At 43.8% G+C, this 21,570-nt stretch overlaps 1 protein-coding gene, 3 non-coding genes and 1 pseudogene across 4 annotated transcripts in view; 3 read left to right on the top strand and 2 right to left on the bottom strand.

Moving 5' to 3' along the window:
• Positions 1 to 21,570, top strand: part of LOC144698524 (uncharacterized) — a 112,889-nt pseudogene that overhangs the window by 13,059 nt on the left and 78,260 nt on the right.
• On the bottom strand, positions 5,884 to 5,957 carry trnan-guu (transfer RNA asparagine (anticodon GUU)). The gene has a single exon. It is a non-coding gene; the product is annotated as a tRNA-Asn (tRNA).
• Positions 11,138 to 11,219, bottom strand: trnas-aga (transfer RNA serine (anticodon AGA)). The gene has a single exon. It is a non-coding gene; the product is annotated as a tRNA-Ser (tRNA).
• Positions 13,320 to 13,391, top strand: trnae-cuc (transfer RNA glutamic acid (anticodon CUC)). Its single transcript has one exon. It is a non-coding gene; the product is annotated as a tRNA-Glu (tRNA).
• Positions 19,110 to 21,570, top strand: part of LOC144698523 (uncharacterized) — an 88,083-nt gene continuing 85,622 nt past the window's right edge. Inside the window, exon 1 of the mRNA XM_078570458.1 lies at positions 19,110 to 19,210. The gene's annotated coding sequence lies outside the window, so the exon portion shown is untranslated. The remainder of the gene's footprint in view (positions 19,211 to 21,570) is intronic.

Raw genomic sequence — 21,570 nt, 5'->3', positions numbered from 1 at the left:
GTGGTGAAGGCAATGGAGTCCAAATCCATTGGGGTTTCCCGCTTCTCATTCCTGGTTTTAACTCTGTGTTTACAGAGTTAATTATCGGTTACATTGAATCAAGTCCATCCAAACACTGGGGTATTTTCCTATTTCTGTTCATTCACGAAAATATTCACGAAACTTCTAGTCGGAAATGGAACAAAAAGGGAGCCTGGTTGGTGTCAAGTTTGCTTTCTGGGTGTTTGTCTCTCCTTAGAAACAAACCCTTGTCCTCTGTCACTCTCGGTGTCGATGTCTGTGTGTGTTCCTCTGTGTGTGTCAATGTGGTTCAGTTTCTCATTTTTACGACCCAAACATTATTTACGATAGTTTTGTGGCTTCAGATTAAGATGGTCCAGAGAAAACAAAAGCGCTGTTTTAAAAGATGCAAGAGGACATTACTTTCTGTTTCTTTTTGGGTGGAGATTGTTCAGCTACTAAATGCCTGGATGTTACAAAGCGGATTATGATTGAAGTTTTCACATGATCTTATGAAGTAGCTGAGAATGCCCAAGGGGCCGAATGGCCTATTCCTGATCATATTTTTCCCACACTCTAATTCAGAGCCGATGCCGGTCAAGGCAATGGTTGTTTCTGCTCTAAATGTGGTACTGAGTCGCCGATTGGGCTAAGATGCTGGCCGAGGCTTCCCTGCTTTGGGCTCCAGTCCCGCGGCTGCTAAACTTTCTAGTGGTTTGTTGTTTGAGACGCTTCCAAAAAATCCTCTGTGTGGCCAGGGGACGGCTGACCTGTGCAGTGTTGCATTTTGGTTGGGAGAATGGGGAGAGGTGGTTGGGGAAATGGCACGGACTGAAAATCTCTTCTCTCTGTTACTCCCTGTCTCCATTCTATTATTTTATACAAATAATAGCGAACTTTCACTAAGTATTGTGGCGAATTGGTTAAACTGATAGACTGGAAATTGGCTGGAGTTTTCTCACGTAGGTTTGAGCCCTGTAGTTTATGCTTGTTATCATTCCTGATTTTAACTGACGGTCGGTAGAATTTGTTATCGGTTAAATTGAATATAAAACATCCAAATACCCCGTGATTCTTATTTCTGTTCATCTGCAAATATTCACCAAATTCACAGTCGGAAACGGAAGAGTAATTGGCCACTCCTGATCAACCAATCACAACTGCTCTTTGACAGCAGCAGACCAGGCCGAATGACCTCTTTCTTAGCTGGAACTTTTCATAATTTTACGTTTCCCAACAGCACGGATGATGTTTCCCAGTCATTCTGCCATTTTATAACACATTTTATCGAAATGTACTTTGTTAACTTGTGTCCTTCTGAAGTCAAGACCCGGAGTGAATTCAGTGAGAAGTTTTCTTGTCATTTCCAGCAGGAGATTTGGAACCAGACCAGTTCATTGAGTTTAAATGGTCCCGACCCTTCACTGCAGCTCGTTGTATTTTTGAGTGGAGATGATTTCTGTTTGTTACGAAGTGCAGGATGATCTGATTAACTGACGGAGCAGGTTTGAGGTTCTGAATGATCTATTCCTACTCTGAAACAAAAACAAAACATGCAGGAAAAACTCAGCAGGTCTGACTGCATCTGTGGAGAGAAAGACAGAGTTAATGTTTCGAGTCTGTATGACTCTTCTTCAGAACTAAAGGGAAGTAAGACTTCATATTTCTACTTCCCTTTAGCTCTGAAGAAGAGTCAAACGGACTCGAAACGTTAATCCTGCCTTTCTCTCCACAGATTCTGTCAGACCTGCTGAGTTTTTCCAGCATTTTTTGCTTTTGTTTAAGATTTCCAGCATCCGCAGTATTTTGCCTATTCCTAATCTATAGCTTTTGTTCTATTTCAGTGCCAAAACACGTGTAGGAAACGGTTCATAAATTTCGCCCAGCGAGGCTGAGCGAACTAAGGCGCTGGCTTAAAGTATGTACAAAGTCATGAGTTCGCGTCCCACCGCTGCTCAACATTTAGCAGCCCCATTAGCACAAGCAAGATGACACCTCATATTGACAGGTAGAACGAGGAGAGTTGCTGCGGGGAAAAGGTGGGGTGTGGAATTACAGTAGTTGAGTTGCTCTTCCATAGAGACGACATGCTGAATGACCGTCTGATGTAGCCGTCTCTGATTTTATACAAACAGCAGTGACGTCATTATCGGCCCTGTGTTCATGGTGGAGTGAATAAGGGGATGGTGTTGGAATCCTGTGGGGTCTCCTCACAGAGGCACAGATCCTACCGGCTCCAGTTCTCATCATTCCTGATTTTAATAAGGTGCCCATGGAATTAATTATTGGATAAACGGAATCAAAACCACGCAAACACTCCCGTGGTTTCTTCTTTCCGTTGGTCTGTGAGTGACAATGTGGTTCAGTTCCCCAAGGGAATGGACACATTTTTAACATAACAAACTTTATTCACATTAGTTGTGCAACTTCAGATCAAAAAAATATCAGGGTGAAAGTTGGAAGAGGAGCTTGTCTCCTTCTCTATATGCCCCATTACAACAAAGCTTACATTTAGATAGCGTCTTTAATGTAATTAAACCTCCAAAGATGGTTGACAGGATCATTATGTAACAGAGTCTGACACTGACACACATATTGAAATGTTGGGCCAGGTGAACAAAAGCTTGGTCAAAGAGATAGGTTTTATGGAGCGTCTCAAAGGAGGAAAGAGTCGTCGAGGTGGAGGGAGGGAATTCCAGAGCTTGGGGCCTCGGTAACTGAAACCTCGGTCACCAATGGTGGAGCGATTCTGATTGGGAACGTACAACAGCCAGGATTAGAGGGGCACAGATATCTCAGAGACGTGTGGGTTTCGAGGAGATCTCAGAGATAGGGAGAGGCGAGAACAACGGGAGATTTGAACACAAGGATAAGAAAGTTTGAAGTAAATGCATTCTTTGACCGGGAACCAATGTACGTCAACGAGCAGAGGGTGATAGGGGAATGGGACTTGCTGTGAGTGAAGACGCGGACAGTAGTTTTGGATGACCTCAACTTACGGAGGGGAGAATGTCCACTTACATTCCAGAACTGACATTCTGCTGGATCAGCACTGCCCTGTTTCCAAGACCAATATTGATCCTTTATAAGGTGCCATTCCCAGAACTATACACAGTCCTGCAGGTGTGATCTAACCAGGGCTTTGTTTAGCTGTAGCAAACCTTTCCCTCTTTTCTATAACAGGCTGTACAATAAGGGGAATTACATTGTATATATCGACTGAGATGCTTGGTCAGAATAAACTTCATTTAAATATTCAATAGGAAATCAATTTCATAAATAAATATTCCTCTTCATTTCGAAGACAACATATGAATTCCCAGTTCAACTCTCCATGTCATTGGGTCAGGGAAACTTTGTTAATTTTCACACACTCCTGCACCTCTTTCAGAATTGTTTTCCTTAACTCAGAGTTTTCAAAAAGGAATTCATAATTATTTGAAATGGAAAACAAACCTGCAGGGTTATGAAGGAAGAGAATGATATTGGAACTAAGTGGTTCGCTCTTTGAAGAAAGCACAAACCCGATGGGTCGAATGGCCTCCGAATGCGCGGTGTCAGTTTACATTTAGATCAATTTCTCTGCAGCATTCCAAAATGCCCCGCCCCAATTTTATGCCTGTGAAACAGGATCTTGCAGTGCAGCATGTCTGCACAGTTTGAAATTCTATACAAGTCCCTTTGGCATTTTCTCGCAAATTGTTTCTGTGGTGCATCGCCAGCGATGTCCACGTCCCATAAATGAATAAAAATACAAATAGTGGTTATCACATTCGCTTCACATGCACAATGTCACTGGTTCAAAAGCTGGCAGAGACAATCATCTAATTGCGAGAAGTTGCACAATTCCCGTTTGTTGCTAAACAATAACTGAATATATTATCTCACAGCCACGTGTCATTGGCACTTCCCCAAGCTTTGAATGATTTTCTCCAAAAGGCACAGTAATGAGAAAGAGACAAAAATGAGACGAATTACAGTGAGAATATTCGCACATGTGTGAAGTGTTAAATGGCCTGCTGATGTGCTGTGGCATTTTATGATTCTAATTTGAGATCAATTTCTCTGCCCCATGGCTGTGTTTGTCAGTCAAACTGCACTTCCACAAACCAGAGTTCAGGAGTACAGTAAGACTGCAGGGTTTGATATACTAAGTCAGTCTCTGTGGTTCTGTCCATTGTTTCTGTAGTGTAGTGGTTATCAAGTACATGCAAAAAGTCCCCTGTCTGGAAATGGGTAGAAACATTATCGAGATTTACACATCTAAGTGTGAGGGAAAGTTCCATAATTCACATTTGTTGCTGAATATTAACTGAATATAGTACCTTGCCACCACATTATATTTGCCCTTCGCCAACTTCAAAAAGCATTCTCAAAATCAGGAGGGATGAAACTGACTAGGCACAAAAAAATGCCAGTTTCTTTAGTCAACAACAGAAATTAATGAGTTTACAAATGCAAATTCACAGTTACTTACTGACTGAAAGATGACTACTAGTGTGAAACAAAGACTAGCATTACCCTAAAGGCAGGCGCAACTGATACTGGGATTGAACACAAGGGAATGGGAGAGATGGTCCAAAATCACTTTTCATCGCTCCTCATCATGGATCTTCATTCTTTCATAGGCACGGCTGGCCAGCATTTGTTGCCCATCCAGAATTGTCCTTGAGATGTGTAACTTGTTAAACCATTTCGGAGGGCCGTTAAGAATCAATCACATCACTGTTGGTCTGGAGTCACATGCAGGTCAGACCAGGTAAGGACGACCGATTGAATTCCCTAAAGGACTGGTGAATCACATGGGTTTGTACGACAATCCGTGATAGTTTCATGATCATCATGACTGCGAAAATACTGAGGACATGTCCGATCAGAATAAACGTCTTTTGTAAATTCAATATGAAATTAATTGCACAAATAACTCATGTTTATATCAAAAACTTCAGAAGGAACCAAAGTCCAACTCTTCATTTCATTGGGGAAGGGAAATGTTCATTAAGGCAAACTGCATGGATTCTGCAGAAACTCCTTCTTCCAAAGGGAATTTGGACATGTTTGAAAGGGAGAAATTTCTGATTCATGGAAAGGGAGAAGGAAACTGGGACTAATAGGCAAGATCTTTGTAAAAGGCTGGTTATAAATAGAATGGGTGGAAGGTCCTCTTGCTGCGCTGTGCCATTTGATGATGACATTGTTGATCTGTCTGTCTCCAGCATTCCTAATGAGAACAGCCGAATTCCATTTCTTCAAAACAAAGACCCAAAGTGCTGCTGGATGACGTCACCGTTGAACATTCCAGACAGCTCCACTGGGATCCAGGCAGGGAAATGTTCCTGTAGCGTTGTGGTTACCCCACTCATTTCGCTTCTGCAAGTTACTCCATTCAATGCTCGGGGAAACATTGTCACCCAACTGTGTGGAAAAGTTGCATCGCTGCCATTCCTGTTTATTGTTGAATGTGAGCTGAATGCAGGATCTTGCAGCCACATTAGATTCTCTCTTCACCATTTCTGATGATAACATTCAGCAAAATAAGATGTTTCCACTGGCAGCGGGTGATTGGAGAGTGCGGGGCTGGAATATTGTTACTTGTTCCTGTCTCACTCACTGTGGAGCTGAGCAACAGCGATGAATTGATGGGCTTGTTTCAATCCAATAGCCTCATAGATCTCTATTAATTTAGATGGGGGTTCACGGGATCGTTCATATTCTTTGTTATATCTGAAATGAATATCCATAAACAGAGCTTGGTGTGGGAACTCAGTGGGTGACAGCCGAGTTTTCAACGTGGTGGGTGGGATGGATTTTCTTGTAGTTTCAGGGCCCCGAAACAAATCAGAGCGTTAGTGAGTAATGATGGGGAGAAAAAAGTGCCAGCTTCGTCCCTGGGTGGTCTCGAACCACCAACCTTTCAGTTAACAGCCGAACGCGCTGACCAATTGCGCCACAGAGACTTGACAGAGGTACTTGCACTCTGTAAGATATCCTAAACCAATGGCTCAGCCAGAGAAAGCTTCAGATTGCCGTGACTGCAATGACAATTATTCCCTATCAGTTTTACTCTTCCCAAATAAAGGTTGGGCCATTCATTGTGGACACATGGAAAAAGTCTGATCCCACCCACTGCAGACACATCCATGTCACCGGGAACCAGCTCTCCTACAACCGGTGCTGTCTCCCTTCGAGCCTTTCGGTGTTTTGTCTGTTACTGAGTATTCTGATTGTCCCGAAGCCGATAATTCTAAAGGGGTTTCTCTGTTACACAGCGAGTGGTTAGGATCTGGAATGCACGACGTGAGAGTGTGGGGGGGGTGGAGGCAGATTCAATCACGGATTTCAAAAGAGAATTGGACAGAAAATGCAGGTCTCCAGGGACAAACGCGGGGGAGTGGGACCAGGTCAGTTAGTTTCCGGAAGAGTAAGAGATCTCCCTTTTCAGACGGAGTTAAGGAGATTTATTTCCTCTCAGAGGGTCATCAGCCTGTGGAATTATTTTCATCAGAGGTTTGGTCATTGAATTTACACAAGGCAGAATTAGACAGATTTTTGAGAGGCAAGGGGGTTAAAGGTTATGGGGGGCAGGCAGGAAGGCGGAGTTGAGACCAGAACCAGGTTTGCCATGACCTGAATGAATGGTGAAGCAGGGTCAAAGGGCTGAATGGCCTTTTCCTGCCTCTGAGTCTTTTGTTCCTACGACTCGGGCTGAATGGCCTCCATCTGTGTGTAGCCTTAGCACCGATTCTCTGACACCATGAGGCTCTGGAGAGGCAAATGGTCAATTCCTGCTTCTATTTGTTAAGTTCTATTTTGGAGCCATTACCACCCAAGGCAATGGTTAGTTTACATTTGATAGTGTCAGCGTGGCCGGCTGGGTTAAAGTGTTTTGTTTGACCTCTGTTCTCTTCGTGGGTTAGATTCAAAGTTTCAGTTGATTTGTTATTTCAGTCACTTCACCTGAGCATGGGCTCACGGTCATCAATATATTAAGATCTTCATCCTGGCAGGAAGAACAAGGAGACGCAGTATGAATTGTAGGGTGACTGGGGATATGTGAGGCCGAATTCCCCCTTTCTCTGTTATAACCTTTCTGTGATTTCATATGAACAAGTTTGAAATTGATGTGAGATCTGTAATTGCGGATGAGTGGTTAAAACAATGGGTTTGAAATCTACTGGGCTCTCCCCATGTAGGTTTCAATCCTTGCTGTCTGCTGCTCCTTACTTTAGGTGAATCCAGAATTAAATTAATTGTTGGTGAAATGGAATAAAAACTTTCCAAACACTCCCGTGTGTTTCTCCTGCTTCTCCTCCACGTTTCTTCATTTCCGTTCATCTGCAAGCATTCACCAAATCTACAGTCTGAAATGGAACAATAATTGGAGAAGCTGGTGACATCCTAACTTTCTGGGTGTTTGTGGATCCTGAGGCCTCTGTCACTCTCAGTGTATGTGTCTGTGTGTGTTCCTCTGTGTGTGTCAATGTGGCTCAGTTCCCTGTAGGGATGAACACTTCTTTACCATCACAAACTTCATTCACATTATTCGTGCAACTTCATGTTAGAATGTTATGGTCCCCCGTCTTTTCCCCGGAGACCTGCATTTTCTGTCCTATTCTCTTTTGAAATCCGCGATTGAATCTGTCTCCCTCACACTCTCAGGCCGTGCATTCCAGATCCTAACCACTCGCTCTGTAACACAGAAGCCCCTTCAGAATGGTACACTTTATGTGATGTTGCTTCTCCTCATTCTTCCGACCAACATGAATCACTTCACACTTCCCTACATTAAATTTCAGGTTCGCTTTAACAGTTTACACGAGGAATTCCTGTGCATTGTGACAGTTCACACAGCGGTAAGAAAAAAGTTAGCTCCTGATCAGGAGTTAAACCTGGGCTGCGGTTGTGAAAGCACCAAATCCGAAGCACGAAGCTCTCCGACTTCCAGTGAAGCCGAGGCTGTTTTCACTCAGAAGCCAGCGGCTGTGATATTAACAAAGCGGGATGGAGAGAGACTCAGTTTGAGCGGTGACACTGCTGGAGGGATGGGGAGTTGGGGATCACCCATCAAAGCTTAAAAAAAACGGCGGCGCTCAGCGTGGGGCTTGAAGTCACGATGCTGAGATTAAAAGTCTCACGCTTTACCAGGTAAGCTAGCCGGGAATGCACAGTCAATGTTCCCTATGCAAAAATTCAGGGAGATCAATGTTCCTTCCTCCCTGGAGCCTCAGCTTGTTCTGAATTTCAAAGTGTGGAAGGTAATCGGCCAACAAAAGCCCCAAGGTTACAATGCATTCCTCTCAATCATCAATAACATTCACATCTTCCACTTCTTAGCTGCACCTCCTTCCAAACATTGCAAACTCCACTTGCATCTTTCATCCTGATATTTTTCTCTTTGACATTTTAATATGAAGCTGCACAATTAATGTGAGTCAAGTTTATGAAGTGAATATGTGTCCATCCCCTCGGGGAACTGAACCGCATTGTCACACACAGAGGAACACACACCGACACATACACCGAGAGTGACAGAGGCCTAAGGAGAGACAAACACCCAGAAAGCAAGGATGTCACCAACTTGGTCAATTATTGTTCCATTTCAGGGGCCAAATGTAGTGAATGTTTGTAGATGAACAAAAGTAAGAAACACGGGGGTATTTGGGTGGTTTTCTTTATCATTTGATGGATAATTTACTCTGCAGACAGTTTATATCAATCAAGAATGAGAAGAAGGGGAATTGGCAGGATTCGAACCATGTGGAAAAACGCCTTAAGCACTCGGCCAGGACAACTGGGTAAAGGCTGCATGTTGCTTAAAATTAGAGAATGAATACAGGGAGTTCCAGTGAAAGGAGGTCTTCATGTCCGTGTCATTGTCCCATCTTTTCCCAGTCACCCTGGGATTTACACTGTCTCTCCTCATTCTTCCAAATGAAATACAACACGGCACAGATCAGCTGCCCCTTCACCGCACGGAGAATTTTTGGGAAGCGCCTCAAATAACAAACCACCAGAAAGTTTGGCAGCGGTGGGAGTGAAGCCCAAATCACCAGAGAGATCGAAACCTGAACCAGCGGCTGAGCCCACTCAGCCTCACTACCACATTCAGATTAGACACAAACATTGTCTTCACCAACATTGACACAATATAATATAACATAACACAATATAAAAAATTATGATCAGGAATTGGCCATTCGGCCCCTCGAGCGTTCTCAGCTACTTAATAAGGTCATGTGAAAACTTCAATCATCACCCAGTAACATCCGGACGTTTAGTTGCTGAACAGTTTCCACTCAAAGAAAAGAGAGAAATGTTTTAAAACTGCTCTTTTTTTCCCTGTACCATCTTAACATGAAGCCACAGAACTAACATGGCCAATGTTTGGGTGGTAAAAATGGGAAACTGAACCACATTGACACACACAGAAAATCACAAATATGCGTGTTGTTAAGATTTGAAATGGTGCTTATTTTCATACTGTCTTTCAATGTGCAGAAAGTGGAGCTGTGATTAGCTTATAGCTCAGACGATGCACAGCAAGAATGTACATAACAGGCTGATGCTGACAGTGCCTGTTTGGACTCAGTGAGCTGCATCTGACGATTGAGAACATTTAATTGCCGCTCAACGAGTCCGGTTCCAAATTCCCTGCCATAAATGAAAAGAAAACTCGCTGAATTTGCTGAATGTCTTGAATTCAAAGCATCATATGGAAGGTCAGAAAATTCATCTTAACCGTGGTATTAGGAAAAATAAAATGACAGAAAGTTACAGCAAAGAAAAAAGGCCATTCGGCCCTGTGTGCTGCTTTCAAAGAACAGTGTGATTGGTTGACCTGAATACTTTTAGGAAGAATGGACAAAAAGGAAATCGAGGCAGGGTCGCGCTGTTAATAAGGAACGAGATCGGTACATTAGTGACAGAGGATCTTAGATTGAAGGATCAAGATATGGAATTAGTTTGGGTGGAGCTAAGAAACAACAAGAGGCAGCAAACATTGGTGGGAGTTGTTTATAGGCCACTAAACTGTAGTGGTAATGTTGGGCATGGGATAAATCAGGAAATTAGAGCTGCATGTGACATGGGTAATACAGGAATAATATTCTGCCTCGCACCACCAGCTCTATAGTCAGTGCTTTGTAACCTACCACAGTCCTTCTCTTTTATTTTCACTCCCTTACTCCGACTCTGGGTTTATTCCCGAGTTTTGCCCTTGTGACATTTCCAGCTCTGATGTGAAATTTACACTCTTACTCCATCATTTCTAGCAGAGCTTTACAGTGTTATTTACAACCAACAAATTAATCACATTGATTTGATCAGCTCGCCCAGGAGGAATAAGTTTCAAATCCCTAACCAGGAATCGAACGCAGGCTGTACTGATAAAATTACCGCATTCTAACCACTAACCCAGCAGTTTGACACATGCAGGCTGCTTGTGGCATTTTCCCTTTCCAGATCCCTTTTTCCAGGGCCAAGTTTCTTTGACCAAATGGTCTATGTCATTTGAACACAAGTGCCGTCTTCAGCCAATGGGAAAAACCATTGCTGAGAGCTGGAACATGAAATCGATACTTTCCTCCTTTAAGACAGTTCTTAAAGCCTCCCCCTTTGACAGAGCTTTTAGTCATCTGACAGAATATGAGGCTCAGCGTCATACTTTGTTATACAATGCTCCTGGGGAACGCCTTGTGACATTTCATGAGGTAAAAGGAGCTTTATAAATATAAGTTGTTGTTGTACTCCATACAGAGAAAAAGACAGACTCCTGTTGTCTCTTTCATCCTGATATTTTTCACTGTAACATTGTAATGTGAAGTTGCACCACGAATGTGAATACAGTTTGTGCTCGTAAAAATGTGTTCACCTCCTCGGGGAACTAAACCACATTGACCCACACATAAGAACAAACAGAGATATACACCGAGAGTGACAGGGGCTTAAGGAGAGGCAAATGCCAGGATGAAATCATGTCACCAAATTGGCTCTTTTTTTTCCATTTCCGACTGGAGATTTGCAGAAGGCTGACAATGAATGGAAATAAGAGATCACGGATGTGTTTGGATCTCTTTTCCTCGATTCAAACGATAATTAGTTCTGTCTGCGTACAGTCAAAGTCAGAAATAACAGGAAACGTAGTCAGCAGGATTCGAACCTGCGCGGGGTAACCCCAATGGATTTCTAATCCATCGCCTTAACCACTCGGCCACGACTACAGAGGTTGCTCCTATACCATTATTAGTTGTATGAAATCGTAAAGGTTACAGCAGAGAAAGCGGTCTTTCTGCCCGTCTTGTCATGGCCATTACCTGGCCTTTTCCCCAGAACCCTGAAATTTATTCTGTCTCTCCTTATTCTTCCCACCAAATTGGAAATGAAAGAGTGAGAATGATCACATAAGCTTAGAAAGCTCACAGCAACCGTTGTTTTCATTGGCTGACAAAGTCGTTTATCTTGAACCTAAACAGGCAGTTTTGTGGTGAAAGAGATCTGAACTGAAAAACAATAGGCAAAAGCAGCGTAGATAAGCCAAATCGAAAATTATTGGTGCAACTTCCCTGGTGGTCTCATGGTTAGGATGCGGTGCTCTTAGCGCTGCAGCCCGCATTTGATTCCCGGTCAGGGAATGTCAATTTGTTGGAACGAGTGTTGGTTATTCATTGATTGGAAACGTTTAAAACTCCACCAGAATCAGGGGAGTGTGGTTTTAAGTTTTGCCTCAGAGCTGGAAAACAGCACACTTAGTTCAAGTGGGGTAAGGGAATGAAGGAAGAGGAGAGGGGAAAGGCTGGGTGCAAATCACTGACTGTAGAAATGTTGGTGTGAGGCAAAATATGGGTGGGAGAAGTACGAAATTTGCTGCCTACTGTTTGCACTGACACAAATATCATTCCTGAAGGATCAACCAATCACTACTGCTCTTTGAAACCAGCACGCCCTGCCTAATGGCCTCTTTCTGTGCTGTAACTTTTTGTAATTTTATATTTCCCAACAGCACGGGTCATTCTGCCATTTTATAACCCACTCGAGCGAGATGCGCTTTCTTACCTTGTATTTGGCTCTTTTGAAACCTAAACAAGGAACAAATTCAGTGAGTTTTCTTGTCATTTCCAGCACGAGATTTGTCACGAGACTAATTGAGCGACATATTAATGGTGCCAATCCTTCACTGGAGCTCACCGCGTCCAAAGAGCACTGTTATCATCAGCCTGTCATGTATCTTCTTGCAGTACATCTGCTGAACAATATAAAGCTTATCACAGCTCTGCTTTCTACACATTGAAACCCAGTGTGAAAATCAATTACAAAGCTGAACAACTGGGAGGAGACTGACTGTGGATAATCGGCACTAGGCACATTCCTGTAATCAGTATCTGGGAGAACCAGGAAGATGAGATCCAGGTGTCTCTTTACCAACGAGTTTTACCCATTCCCACGAACTGGCTGTGTCTGCATCAAGCACCTAATTAACCTGGGGGCTGGACGGGTAGAGGAAGCTGGAGGCCAAACAGGGACAGAAGCAGAATGAGATGCGATATGAAAGTGTTTTGAATTAGATGTATGTCAGTTGCTTTCAGTGATGAATGACAGTCTTGTAAGTTTCACAGGAGCCGCAGTAATTAGTTGGTGTTTTTTTTTTATTTCAAGCAGCAAAATTTTAAAAGTAAAAAGATAAAAAACTGAAACTTTCTATATATAGCCTACAACAACAGTGCCTTTTACCGAATGAAACGTCATAAGACGTTCCCCAGGAGCATTGTATAACAAAGTGTGACACTGAGACACATATTCGGTCAGATGTCTAAAAGCTCGGTCAAAGGGGGAGGCTTTAAGAACTGTCTAAAAGGAGGAAAGTACCGATTTCATGTTCCAGCCATCAGCAATGGTTCTTCTCATTGGGGAAAAGTCACCTGTGTTCAACCCAAACAGACCAATTAGTCGGAGAAAGTTGTCTCTGGTGAAGGAGATCGGGAATGAAAAAGAAAATGTCATAAGTTGCCTCCATAATCCAAATGTCAAGCCTTGTTGGTAGTTTCCCTGATGTCCAGTGACTGGGAATCGGCGCTTCCATTGGACCAACAGCGAATAGGGTGGAGGGTTTTGGAAATTGAAAGTTATACATGAGCAGCTTGTGGGGCTATTTCACCTCACTGTCAATTTCATGTTCCAGATCACAGCAACCGTTGTTTTCATTGGCTGAAGAAGTCGTTTATCTTGAACCTAAACAGGCAGTTTTGTGGTGAAGGAGATCTGAACTGAAAAACAATAGGCAAATGCAGCGCAGATAAGCCAAATCAAAAACTGCTGGTGCAGATTCCCTGGTGGTCTAGTGGTCAGGATTCGGCGCTCTCACCGCCGCGACCCTGGTTCAATTCCCGGTCAGGGAATGTCGAGTTATTGAATTTGTTGGAATGAATGTTGATTTTTCATTGATTGGAAACGTTTAAAAGCTCCACCAGAATCAGAGAAGTGAGAGTTTAAGTTTCGCCTCAGAGCTGGAAAACATCACACTTGGTTCAAGTGGAGTGAGGGAATGAAGGAAGAGGAAAAGTTGCAAAGCACTGACTATAGAAATGTTGGTGTGAGGCAAAATATGAGTGGGAGAAGTACGAATTTTGCTGCCTACTGTTTGCACCGGCACAAATATCACTCCTGATGGATCAAACAATCACTACTGCTCTTTGAAAGCAGCACGCCCGGCCGAATGGCCTCTTTCTGTGCTGTAACTTTCTATAATTTTAAAGCAACAGCACGGGTCATTCTGCCATTTTATAACCCACTCGAGCGAGATGTACTTTCTTACCTTGTATTCGGCTCTTTTGAAACCAAAACACGGACCAAATTCAACGAGTTTTCTTGTCATTTCCAGCACGAGATTTGTCACGAGACTAATTGGGCGATACATTAATGGTGCCAATCCTTCACTGGAGCTCACCGCGTCCAAAGAGCACTGTTATCATCGGCCTGTCATGTATCTTCTTGCAGTACATCTGTTGAACAATATAAGCTTATCACAGCTTTGCTTTCTTCACATTGAAACCCAGTGTGAAAATCAATTAAAAAGCTGAACAACTTGGAGGGTAGTGACTGTGGGTACTTGTGGCTCAGTTCATAGCACCCTCGCCTTTGAATCAGAGGGTTGTGGGTTCATATCCCACTCCCGGAAAACCAAGAACTGTGATTGTACTCGAAAGAAGTTGCAATCTGTGACTGTTGGTAACTCGAAAGAGTTTCCTGTAATCAGTATCTGGGAGAATCAGGAAGATGAGATCCAGTTGTCTCTTTACCCACGAGTTTTACCCATTCCCACGAATTCACTGTGTCTGCATGAAGCACCTAATTGACCTGGGAGCTGGACGGGCAGAGGGAGCTGGGGGCGAGACAGAAGCAGAAAGAGATGCGACATGAACGTACTTTGAATTTCAGTGGTGAATGTCTGTCTTGTAAGTTTCACAGGAGCCGCAGTGATCAGTTGGTGTTTTATTTAAGCAGCAAGATTTCAAATTAAAAAGATAAAAGCAAATTACCTTGAATGATGGAAATCTGAAACAAAAGCAGGATATGCTGGAAAAACTCAGCAGCTGGAGCGAGGGTCAATGTTTCCAGACAGTACGACTTTTATTCAGATTTTCAAAGTATTAGAGCACCAGCGTGGGGCTCGAACCCATGACCCAAAGATTAACATTCTCATGCTCTGCCAAGTAAGCTAGTGAGGAACATGAAAAATTGTTTTGTATCTCAATATACATGGTTAAACCTGCTGATTTCTACCTGATACCTCAGCTTGACCGGAATTTTAAAGTGTGGAACGTAATCGGCCGACAAATGCACCAAAGTTGCAATGCATTCCCCTCAATCATCAATAACATCATTCACATCTTCCACTTCTTAGCTGCACCTCTTTCCAAATACTGTGATCCATTTTCCTCAGGATTTTCTCCTGGATTTAATATTTACCTGCTTCGTGTCCTCATTTTGAAATCAGAATCGCTTCAATATCCAACACAATTTGAATTGCAAACCTGACGGGCAAACAATGGAAAACAAGTCACTCGGTAACACAAATCCCATGGTGCTCATTTTCAGATTCACAACAGTCAGATTTTCAATAAAATGAAGGAATTTTACAGTGAAAAGTTTAGAAAGTTGGTGTGACTTTTATTTGTGACTCAGTCACTCGGGTATTCTGTAAATGCTGTTCGGAGGTTTAGTGACCGGGATATAATCTACCTGCGTTTTCCTGAGCCTGTGCTCGGTGTATTGGGAGGTTTGGCCCGGGTTGGAGTATCTTGCATTCCAGGGATGGGCAGTAACCCGCTGATTGAAGCTGCAGTCGCCGCTTTCTGCTGGCAGAGAGTGATTGGAGAGTGTGGAGCCGGAACACTGCTGCTTTTCTGCTTTTCCCTGTCTCACTCACTGTGGAGTTGAGGAAGAGAGAATAATTGAGGGTTTCGTTTGATTCCAATAATTTCATGAATTTCTGATGGGTTAGATGAAGGTACAGAGTGGGTCCAAATCTTTTCTCATTGTATTTGACAGAAAACGTAATTTTAAAAAGAAGCTGTTTTTGTGGGAGCTCACTGGACAACAAAAGACCTGCCACCGTTTGGGGATATCTTGCAGCCCAAGTACCCAATGACAACCTGGAAATGGGTGACAATGAATGGTGCTGAGGGGGAAAAACAGTAAAAATCTTCACCCCCTGGGTGGTCTTGAATGACCAACCTTTCAGTTAACAGACAAACACGCTGACCAATTGCGCCACAGACACTTACACAAACCTAACTGACAAGGTATCCAAACCAGGGTGTCAGTGAGTCTAATGTTCAGATTTCCACTACCCAGACAGCTATCACGCTCTGTCAGTTTTACTCTTCCAAAATAAAGGGTGGGACATTCATTCCAGATATATGGAAACAGTCTGATCCCACCCACTTCAGACACATCCATGTCACCGGGAACCAGCTCTCCTACAACCGGTGCCATCTCCCTTTGAGCCTTTCATTGTCTTATCTGTTACCAAGTATTCTGATAGTCCCGAAGCCGATATTAGGTTTGAATTCCTGATGTGCAGTAACGAGAATCCTTTCAATGTCTCAAATCAGTTAATTTCACTGATAACATTAGTGTCACTGTTCCAGCGTCTTAAAGAAAGGAAAGGTGCCTTGACTGTCTCTGGTCAGTCGGGCAGGTCACCCTTCATTTGCATTGGATTCCATTCCTCAAAGTGGATTTTCATTTCCTTCTTGAGTTCCCTTACTACATCTGGCAGCATTTTTGGATTGAGAGGCATTATTAACATTTCAGATGCAGTGCAGTTCTGATGAAAGGTTACGGACCTGAAATGAAAACCATGCCTCTCTCTCCACAGTCACTACCAGAGCTGTTGAGAATTCCAGCATTTTCTATTTTTATTTCAGATAACCAGCATCTGCAGTAATTTGCTTTACTTTACCTGATCAGTGAAACATATAAGATCCTCAGGGTACTTGACAGGGCGGTTTTGGAGAGGATGTTACCTCTTGTGAGAGAATCTAGAACTCGGAATCGCTGTTTAAAAACAAGGGGTCACCCATTTAAAATGGAGATGAGGCGATTTTTTTTCTCTCACAGGGTCGTGAAACTTTGGAACTCTGTTCCTGAAAAGGCTGTGGAAGCAAAGTCTTTGAATATTTTTAAGGCAGAGGTCGATATGTCCTTGGGAAGCAAGAGGGTGATAGGTTATCAGTGATAGGTGGGATACAGATTTCAGGTGACTATCAGGTCAGCCATGATCTTATTAAATGGCGGAGTAGGCTTGAGGGGCCGAATGGCCTACTCCTGTTCCTTTTTCTTAAGTAGTGCTAAGAATGTGGAACCCATTACCAGTCAATTTCGAGATCCATGTCTGAGCTGAAAATGTGTAGGTAAACCCACACTGTAAGCAGATTGTTCACCAGTTAAAATTGGAAAGGGATTCACTCTCATCCCTTTTACTGACACAGCAACACAGTCTTGCTGGTGGGAGACCATTCAGATACTTCACGTGTGCAAAGTGCTTTATTCAGTTTGCCCACACGTTAACACTCCAACTTTAAAAGTTCAAAAGATTTGATCCACAATCAGAGCAGAGATCTGTTCTCTTAAATGTTCCATGTATCGGGGGAAATGTTACCAGCTCACCCCATCTGCTGAGACTACACTGAGTTCAGACCTAACTGTCGGGGTTTGTTCTGCATCCAGGTGAGAATTGCGGTGGACCCCTTAGCAATTTGGCCGCTGTTTCATTGATTCAACAATTTTATGTCTTGCCCCTATGGCACCCATCGTATTCTGATTACAGGACAGAGGTTTCTGTTCTACAACGTGATATTTCAATGGCGGAGCGGCCACCCAGCATTCGCTGCGGGGCAGAATGTGCCCTCTCTTCACAACAGCAGCGCCTACGCATGCGCAGTACTGAGTGTGGTGGGGCATGCGCATTGCGGTCGGATCCATTAGCATGCGCAGTGCTGGTCTGTGACTGAAGCTGCTCAGAGCGGGTGAGAGAATGTCGAGTGGAGCAAACTAACAGAGTTAGTGGGTGTGTGAGGAGGAATGGAGCCAGCGGAGTGGGAATAGAGGCTTGATAAAGACACAGTGCAGGCCGCAGACCTCAAATAACAAGATACCGGTCTTGTATTTGCAGAGAACGGGCCGAAAAAGTCTGGATTTCTCCCTTCGCCAGGCCCGGGGTAACGGCCGCCATCTTTATAGGGGGCAATGTGCAGCAGGGCGCATGCGCGGTCATCCTGGTCCAGGTAGCAGGAGGAGAGAGTGTTATGCATTTCTATCCCGGACCGACAGGGATGGATTTTGGAAACTCCTTTTACAGGGGGTAAGAAGGGGAGGATTTACACACAGCAAACTCAAACCAAGAGAAACGTTTGTTCTTTCTGAATTTCAATCCTGGATTGACCGTGATGGATTTTTTGAATTCCATTTACAGGATGTTAGAAGAGGAGGAACTCAAGGGATACTTGAGGGAGATGAGAAACTGAAACCAAACATCATGACAAAATCTGAAAGTCTCTTGATTCACCAGGACCTGAATAGCACCAGCCTTTGAATGTAAGCTTTGAGGTCATTTTCAGTTACTGGGTAAAAAATCTCTTCCTCACATTGTGGATCTTACCTAAAATCTTAAATCTCTTTCCCTTAATCCTTTCATAATCAGCCAATGGGAACAGCTTTAATTTAACTACCTTTCATAATCCTGTACACCTCTATCAAATCTCCCCTCAAGCTCCTTTACTACAAGGAGAACAACCTCAGTTTCTTGAATTTAATCTTACAATTAAAATCCCTCATCCCTCGACCCATTCTGATAAATCTCCTCTGCCCCCTCTCAAGGACCCTCACATCATAATTTGTGGTGATCGCTGGTTTGCACAGACCCAGATGTTCTGTGTCTGTGACATCATCACACATCGACAATTACACTGTGACATCATCACACATCAACAATTACACAGTGACATCACCCCGCTCCCCAGGTATTTCCTCAACTGGGAGATTTTTCACTGACTCCAGTGCTTCTGATATCTTTCTAGCTACAGGCTGCAACAGGAGAGTTTAAGTTTGAAAATGGTGATATTCTTTCAGAGGTGAGTATTTTTCACCATCCATCTACAATTTAGAGCTTTTAGTGCTGTGATGTTTTCTGTGAGAGGTTCCAAGTCTCTGGGACTGGTGTGGCTCCTTTACTGAGGATTTGAATCCATGTCCATCCATTGCTCTGTTTCACCTCTGCCCTCCCTGATCACCTCTCTACCATTGTCCACCTTCCTCTGTCTCTAATAATGGATCTATTTGAGTTATGTTTAGTATTTTATTGTTACTTCTGCTGACTGTGTCTCAATGAGGTTTCCTCCGCTGCCCATCCTCTGACCATGTGCTGCTGGTTTCCCAGCTTTATCTTCCCACAGTATCTTTCATAGTCAGGAACTGTTTTTCCTGCGCTATAGTCCATTTCTATTCCACTTCTGAGCTTATGTTGATCACCAAATTCTGCAGCAATTTTACTCCCTGTAAATCATTCTGCGAACCCTGAAATGTTTACTCTGTTTCCCTCTCCACAGATACCAGCAAATATTGCCAATTCCCAGTTGCCTGTGGAGAAGATGATGTTTGACCTTCTTGAACCGCTGCAGTCCGTGTGGTGAAGGTGCTCCCACGATGCTGTTAGGTAAGGAGTTACAGGTTATTCACCCAGTGATGATGAAGGAACAGTGATATATGTCCAAATCAACAAGAACAATTTGTATTTATAAAGCACTTTTAATGTAAGACAATGTTCCAAGGCATTTCACAGAAATGTTACAAAGCAAGGTTTGACACTGAGCCACATGAGGAGATATTAGGGCAGGTGATCAAGCGTTTGGTCAAAGAAGTGGGTTTTACAGAGTAAATTAAAGGAGGAAAATGAGGTAGAGAATGGGAGAGGTTTAGGGAGTGAATTCCAGAGCTTGGAGCCTTGGAAAGTGACAGAATGGGCACGAATGTGGAACAATAGAAATCAGGAACACTCAGTATGCCAAATTAGAGGAGCGCAGATATTTCCGAGGGTTGTTATGTTGGAGGAGCTTCCAGCAACAGGGAGCAGCCATACAGGAATTTGAAAATAAGGGGTGGAGTCGGGCGATGTTACTGAGGTGGAAATAGGTGGTCTTGGTGATGATGTGGATATGTGGTTGGAAGCTCATCTTGGGGTGAAATATTTCACCATGGTTGTGAACTGTCTGGTTCAGTCCCAGACAGTTGTCAGGGAGAGGGATAGAGTCGGTGTCTAGGGAGTGACATTTGTAGTGGGGACTGAAGACAATGGCTTCAATCTTCCCAATATTTAAATGGAGGAAATTTCTGTACATCCAGTACAGGATGTCAGACAAGTCAGGAGGGTGTGTGACTTGGAGGGGAACTTGGAGGTGATGGTGTTCACATCCACCTGCTACCCTGGTCCTTCTCCGGGGTAGAGGTTGAAGGTTTGGGAGATTCTGTCAAAGTTCTGGTTTATTTGTAGGTCTATGAAAAGCCCTCTCCTCACCCCCTGCTTCTCCCACTCCTCTCTCTGACTTTTTCTCTCTCTCCTTTTCTCCTTCTGTCACATAGAATTCTCCAGCCCAGCGGGTTGTGGATGCTCCATCATTGAATATATTTCAGGCTGAGATGGAGAGATTTTTGGTCTCTCAGGGAGTCGAGGGACATGGGGAGTGGGTGGGAAATTGCAGATGAAGCCCAAGATCAGCCACGATCGTATTGAATGGTGGAGCAGGCTCGACGGGGTGTTAGGTCTTCTCTTGTTCCTATTACTTCAGTTCTTATGGAGACCAGAGTCTTATGTAGGCCCAGACCGGGTGGCAGGTTCCCTTCCCTGAAGGACATTAGTGAACCAGTTGGGTTTTTATGACGATCCAGCAGTTTTCTTGGTCACTTCTTCCTAGTGCCGGCCCCACAAATTCCCAGATTCATTCAGCTCAATTTCACAACCTGCCTTTGTGTTTTTGTGGGTTCTCTCTCACTCCCTTTTTTCTGTTTTAAATCAATTCCACAGGGTATTAGAAGGGGAGGATTTGCAGTCGGGAAACTGAAACTAAACATCAGCTCAGGATCTGACGGAGCCGTCCAATTTATCGTAACCTGAATATCATCAGATTTTGAACATGGAAGGAAAAAGCACCGTTCACAGTGGGGAGAAACTGTACACGTGTTCTGTGTGTGGACAAGGCTTCAATCAATCATCTGACCTAATGGGACATAAATGCAGTCACAATGGAGAGAAACCGTGGAAATGTGGGAACTGTGGGAAGGGATTCAAATACCCATCTGACCTGGAAAAGCATCAGCGCAGTCACACTGGGGAGAGGCCATTCACCTGCTCCACATGTGGTAAAGGATTCACTCAGTCATCCAACCTGCGGAAACACCAGCGAGTTCACACCGATGAGAGGCCTTTTAAATGCCCAGACTGTGGGAAGTGCTATAAAAGTTCCGGGGAACTCATGTTCCATCAACGTGTTCACACTGATGAGAGGATGTTCAGGTGCTCTCACTGTGAGACTGGGTTCAAGACATCATCTGATCTCACTGTACACCTGAGAATTCACACTGGAGAGAGGCCGTTCACCTGCTCCCAGTGTGGGAATGGATTCACTCAGTTACCCCATCTGCTGACACACAAGCATGTTCTCACTGAGGAGAGACTTTTCAAATGCCCAGGTTGTGGGAAGTGCTATAAAAGTTCCAGGGAACTAATGTGCCATCAACGTGTTCACACTGACGAGAGACCATTCAGGTGCTCTCACTGTGGGACTGGGTTCAAAACATCATCTCAGCTCACTGTAAACCAGCGAATTCACACTGGGGAGAAGCCATTCACCTGCTCTGAGTGTGGGATGGTATTCACTCAGTCATCCCACCTGCAGACACACCAGCGACTTCACACTGGGGAGAGACCTTTTAAATGCCCAGACTGTGGGAAATGCTATAAAAGTTCTTGGAATCTGATGTACCATCAACGTGTTCACACTGACGAGAAACCGTTCGCCT

The sequence above is a fragment of the Cetorhinus maximus genome, chromosome 23 (genome assembly GCF_964194155.1).
Source record: "Cetorhinus maximus chromosome 23, sCetMax3.hap1.1, whole genome shotgun sequence".
Lineage (NCBI taxonomy): Eukaryota > Metazoa > Chordata > Chondrichthyes > Lamniformes > Cetorhinidae > Cetorhinus > Cetorhinus maximus.
This window is presented reverse-complemented; position numbering and strand designations above follow the sequence as displayed.